Consider the following 6,613-nt stretch of genomic DNA (forward strand, 5'->3'; position numbering starts at 1 on the left):
TACTACCACTGTCTTGTGATTAGTAAATGTGAAATTGCCTTCTGCCTTCTGGTGTAGGGCCCTAGTTTGAAATTCGAGCTGAGGCTGGACTGTGGCTTTAAAAAGCCAGTCCACCATCTGAGCATCCTTGTTTTCATCAACCTGCAGCAGGACCTGTGGTATGGTATGGTAATGTTTATTTATATAGCGCCTATACACAGGCAAGTGTTTCAAAAGGCTCATGGTGGGCATTGCAAGTGCTTTTGAGCTGAGTTGTCACCATAATTTCTGGGGAAGCAGACACCGGTTACAGGTCATTTGGCAAGGTCCTTTAAGGACCAGTAGTATCTTTACCCAGTATGCAAATGTCTCCTGCCGAGTGATGGGTGCTAACTGACGGTGACCAGGGGATCTTTCCTATTCTGCACCCATGGTCACCAGTAGACCATGAAAGTCCCCAGCCCCCTTCTACACCTCTCTTGATGCACCAACAATAAGGCAGAGTGATTCGTCAAAGAATATATACCAGGGAGAGGGATAAGGCACATGCACCAGTAATTCCGTCTATTTCATTCAGCATTAATATGCTAAATGTCACACACATACATTTCAAATGCTGCGTACATGTAGAGATCTTTTGTATGGATCGATGAATAAGGATTTCACTTAGGTATACACAACTGAATTTGAAAAATAACATTATTATATATCTAATACCAAGATACCATATATTTACACTTAAGCCTAACCTTTGAAAACACTTTTTGCAATCTTCTTGGTTCCATAGGAAAACAAATTGTAAATGTAACATATTGGAAAACATGTGTATGGAGGTGGGCACTGGTTAAAATGGTTCCATAAACAGAGCGGGCAAGCTCCTGGCCAGACAGCTGAGGGGGAAAAATCAGGATAGGACAGTAAAGGCACTGCAGGACGAGAAAGGGATTAGGAAAACACAAACGACGGAAATTGGGGCCATATTTGAGCACTTTTGTCGGCAACTATACTCGTCCGATCACCCAGACGACTCCCCCCAAAAGACATATATAGATGGGGTGACACTCCCGTCACTAACGGAAGTAGAGAGGCAGACGTTAGATAAAGATATATCCCAAGAAGAGGTCATCAAAGCAATTAAAGACCTACCCAGAAATAAGGCCCCGGGCCCGGACGGCTACACCGCTCAATTTTATAAAACTTATAGCGATATATTGGCCCCGGTCCTAACGGAACTCTTTAACTCATTCAAAGAAAAAGGCGATATCACTCCATCGATGAATGAGGCAAAAATGCTGGTGATACACAAACAGGGAAAAGACCCAGAACTTCCAACATCATATCGCCCAATAGCATTAATAAACCTGGATGCGAAGTTGTATACTAAAATTCTAGCCACGAGACTCACGCAATTACTCCCGAGCCTGGTCCATCAGGACCAGGCGGGTTTTGTCCCCGGTAGACAAACGCACGACAATATTAGGAGGGTCCTACACATTGTGGAAAAAATAGGTATAACTCAAACCCCAGCGATAGTATTGGCCTTGGACGCGGAAAAGGCTTTCGATCGAGTCGAGTGGACGCTCCTTTTTCACACGTTGAGGAAAATGGGGATGGGGGAGCCCTTCATTAAGATGATCAAAGCTAACTACAAATCGCCCACCATCAGGGTTGCAGTGAATGGAGCTCTCTCCGAGAAAATTCAAATTGAGAGCGGGACGAAACAAGGATGCCCTTTGTCCCCCCTGCTATACGCACTTTTTCTGGAACCCCTACTATCGCGGATTAGAAGTAATAAGGAAATAAAGGGCATAGACATGGGAGGAACCGAACATAAAATAGCTGCTTACGCAGACGATATGCTAGTGATGCTGGGGGACCCAGAAAACTCCCTCCCAATTCTTATGCAGGAAGTAGAAACATTCGGCACATTGTCAGGCCTTAAGATCAACAGACAGAAATCAGAAACACTGATACTGGCAGGAGACTCCGAGCAGATTCAATCAATTGCAGAGGATCTCCAATTAAAAGTTGCACAGCAGGGGGTCAAATATCTGGGAATTACCCTGACACACAAAATACAACATCTATACGCCCAAAACTACCCCTCGATATTAAGACAAATAAAAAGGGACCTCGAGAAGTGGAACCCATTAGCAATAACATGGTGGGGGCGGATGACGGTGATCAAGATGACCATCCTACCCAAACTTACGTATCTGTTTCAAGCCCTACCAATAAGGCCCACCCCGAAATTCTTCAAATCCCTAACGAAAGCGGTCACGGAATACATATGGCAGGGGAAATCACTTAGAGCATCTAACACAGTTCTCACAGCGGCTAGAAAGGATGGGGGTTGTGCACTACCGCACTTTAAAAAATATTATGAGGCGGCCCAACTCTGGATATTGAAAGAATGGATACCGGAAAACTCCCAGAGGCCTTGGGCAGCCCAAGATAGGGCAGTAGCAACCACACCCACGAGACACCTGCTATGGGTGGGGAGGAAACATAGGCACCCCAATGCACCTATAAGTGTAATTATGCAGACGGCACTAGAAATTTGGGACAGAGCCACTAAGATGGGCACACTAACAAAAAACCCAGCACCCTTCATTCCCCTATTCAAAAACCCCGCATTCCCCCCCGGACTCGAGAAGAATGCATACCTAAAATGGGAAGAAGCAGGTTGCAAAATGGTGGGGGATATGTTCCAGGGAGGACAGATAAGAACATTTGAAGACTGTACCACTCTATTGAAGCTCAACGCCACAGATAAATACAGATACGACCAACTATATCACTGGCTAGACTCACCCAAAATAAGAGAAGCTGCTGCGAGAGAATTAACCCCATTTGAAAAATACATTATGACAAACGATGGTTCTAGGAAGCTGGTCTCAAACATATACAGATTTATAAATTCTCTTGGGGAGGAAGTACAATGGCCATACATTAAGAGGTGGGGAAAAGACTTTGAGGAACACGATACCAAGGGAATCGTGGGAATACACATGGGAGCTGATACCCAAATTAACGAAAGCAATACACTCAAAAGAAATGTGGATGAAAATTCTCCTCCAATGGCACTACACGCCAGAAAGACTACACACCATGTTCAGGGGAGTTTCCAATGCATGTTGGAGGGACTGTGGGGCAGAAGGCAACTGGCGGCATATATGGTGGGACTGCCCTAACCTACAACAATATTGGAGTGACTTTAAGGCGCACATGAAGTTAATGTTCCCAGACATGGGGGATCCAGGGAAGGAGGTGTGGCTATGTGGGATTTGGGACCCGAAAGTTAGAACCCTCACCAAAACCCAGAAAAGAAATTTTATGGGCCTACTAATCGGAGTTTGGCTGGAAATAGCCCAAAAATGGAAGCAGAAACACCCACCAATGGCACTAGACTGGATAAGAAGAGTATGGTCCCATATAACGATGGAACATATAACTTACAATCTTCAAGGGAACCATCAGAAATTCAGGGAGGATTGGGCAGTGACCTTGGAATACTTGCAAAGTGACTATATGGAGCAGTGGTGCCCACACAAAATAAAGATACTGGACATGTTTAGTTAAATTGAACTAGAGACTCTCGGAGTGCAGAGCGCGATAAGAACTTTCCCGGTGGGGGATGGGGGAAGGGGGGAGGTTTAGGGGGACACAGTTTGAATGTTTCTTGTTGTAAAATCAATAAAAATATCTTTAAAAAAAAAATGGTTCCATAAGTTTATACTGTGTACGGTTAAAGGGATGCTGGCAGTGGTCGAAGTGCACGAAAAGAAGTAGTGGAGCTATGCTCCCTGCCAGCCTGCACCCACTCCGAACAAACCAGATCATCACACTGCCTCACACAACCACAGTACAAACCCCCACACACATGCACCTGTTGTTTAAGGGAACGTTCAGTGTAGTGCACTGAAAGTGCAAGTCTCAACTTCTTCCTACAATGTTATTTTAAAACAAAACCGTTCCGGAACGGTTTCTTTTTGAAATAAAAGTATAGGAGCTCTTAAACGTAATTTTAAAAAGTAGAGGAGCACCGCTTCCAGCCGCTCCCGCTCACTTCGATCATGCTGCATGTGAACAACCACTGTGACCGTGCCCTAAATCGCCCAAAAAGTGCACAATCCGCAGTTTAGTTTGCTATGTACCTGCGCAATTACCACTCAGTTTTCACATTTTTGACCCAGATAATCATATATGTGTAGGCGTATTTATTGCCATTACTTGGTAAATATGATATAGTTTAGGCCGAGCTGACATATGTTTCGACCAACCTGTTTTTTTCAAGACTCTAACATACACATAAGAAGTGGAAATTTTAGGACACGTTACAAAGGAACATATGCCGTGCGCAGTGTGGTAACATTCCATGTGGACAAGATAAATATATTGGAAAATATGTTTATTATATGAATGAGTTTGGTGTTAGGGTGTGAAGCTCGAGTAGATAATTCTGACATGAAAACCTGTTCTACAATAAAGAGAACATTAAAAAAGATTTCACTCTTCCTCCTCCTCACGCTACTACACTTTCCTCCCACTGCTACTCTCCTCCTCCCACTCCTTCATTTAAAGAGACAGATGGAAAGTAGCATTATAATTGCATATTCGGTTTGTGGTTAGTGGTTACAAATGCTGTATTCATTCATCATAATTTACTTAGTACCATGTTGCTTATTGTTAAACTTTTAATTTCCCCAACTTGACTCACAGTAGTGCAAATTATTTATATTGGCTGGGCTTGTATATAGCAGAGCGAGTGTTCTGCACACAGGTGATGAAAGGGAGCCATAGCTCTACATACAACCTATATTTCTCTGATGTTAGAGCTGTGATATTCCCTGAAGCCAGGATCTGCCATGTTTCCCCCACCACATCGCTATAATTGGACCTTCTGGGCCTTTCCAGTTGCGTGCCAGTGAAATCTTTGCTGCCAACAGAAGGTAGGCGATGAGAATGGCGCTGCTACCTCTGAGCGGGTAAACCCCATCTCCTGGGCTTCCCAACAGAATAATTGACGGGTCCATAGGCAATGTAACGTCAATCATCTATTTCATATGTGAAAGGACCTATTTCCAGAATGTTTGAGCTTTGGCACACAGCCTCCACTTGTGATAATAGGACACCCTGTCTGAACACCCTCTCCAGAAAGCCGCGGAGTATGAATGGTTTATTTTTTGAGTTTTTCTGGGGAAAAGTACCATCTATAGAATAACTTCAACTGACATTCCTTATCTGTATTTACACATAGTCACCATGTGGTTATGCTCCCAGATATGTTGTCAAAATTCCTCGCTAATTTGGCACCCAAAATACCACTCCTAGCTTAACATGTATGGTAGTTTTTCCTGAGGATCGAAGTCATCGAGCAGTTCACAAAGCGTGGAGATTTTTGCCTTCGTTAGCCCTGAGAGGTATTTCCTCCAGTGCATTTGATGCTCTAGTCCCTCTCTGCTTGACTACCAAATGGCAGGCACAGTGACGTACTTTGGAATACCTAAACATTAATTTTTCCTGCAATGGGAATATCCTTTTGTAGGCCTCAAACGTGTGTTGGCTCGCCCCGCTAAATAGTTGTCTCAGTTCCTTCAAACCCAAATTGACCGATTAGGTGAAGTCTGATTTTTGCATGCCTGGCGTAAAGTCAGGGTTGTGAGAAATGGGCGACAATGGTCTTGCTCTCGAGTGGTTCCCCTTAGGCTTGGTGCTGGGTTCCAGCATTTCAACAAGTGGTTTGTGGAGGACAGGAGCGCAGATCTGGATAGCTCTTGGGCCGCATTTGTAAAAGGAAGCTGCGATATGGGGATACAGGTTGATGCATGTTCTATTTTTAGCCATCTAGAGCACAAAGGCAGTTGTTCCCAGGAAATGACATGTGATAGTTGGACTGCGAAGTGGTAGTAATGACTATAAGGGGCCCTTAGAACCCCCAGGCTTGTGTTGCTTGATACCGCTCTTCTCGTCTTCTACCGTGCCAGATTTCCTCTGGAGTGCATTTATTCTGGTTAACGGGACAGGGACTGGGAACACTGAGGAATGGTAAAGCAGTTTCAGCATTGTATTCATTTTTATGGCTGCCACTCGTCCCAACACCGATATCTCCTGTTTGTTCCATTTCTGGAGCTCTTTTTCCACTTCCATAAATAGGTGTGGGAAATTAGTTTCGTATAGTGTTTTACTATCCCGAGAAATTTTAATAAGCAGGAAGGTAATGTGATCCTGCGTCCTTATTATTGGGCATACGACTGATAGAGTGTGTAACACTACCAGCAAAAGCGCCATGGCCAAGCCTTGCAATTTAGAATAGTCCTGAAACTCGCCCCAATCTTTCTAATTCTTCCATTCAGGTTATAGTTGACTCTAATCTCTGTTAATGTAACCAGGACATCATCCGCGTATAAAGAGATCTTGTATTCACTCTTGTGAGAAACCAGAAGGTGTCTCACCCACTAGTCTCCAGGGATCGTCATCCAGGTTGCCAGGACATGGCCATCACTTTTGGATCCAGTTCCTGGGGGTGGACCAGTGTTGGAGGATTACCTGGGAGAGGGGTCTTCGGAGAGTGGGAGTGGGACGCCGGATGGTGAGATGCAGCATCCCAATCCCTGTAATAACTTTACCCCAT

This window comes from Ambystoma mexicanum, chromosome 10 (assembly GCF_040938575.1).
Source record: "Ambystoma mexicanum isolate Mex_15411 chromosome 10, UKY_AmexF1_1, whole genome shotgun sequence".
Lineage (NCBI taxonomy): Eukaryota > Metazoa > Chordata > Amphibia > Caudata > Ambystomatidae > Ambystoma > Ambystoma mexicanum.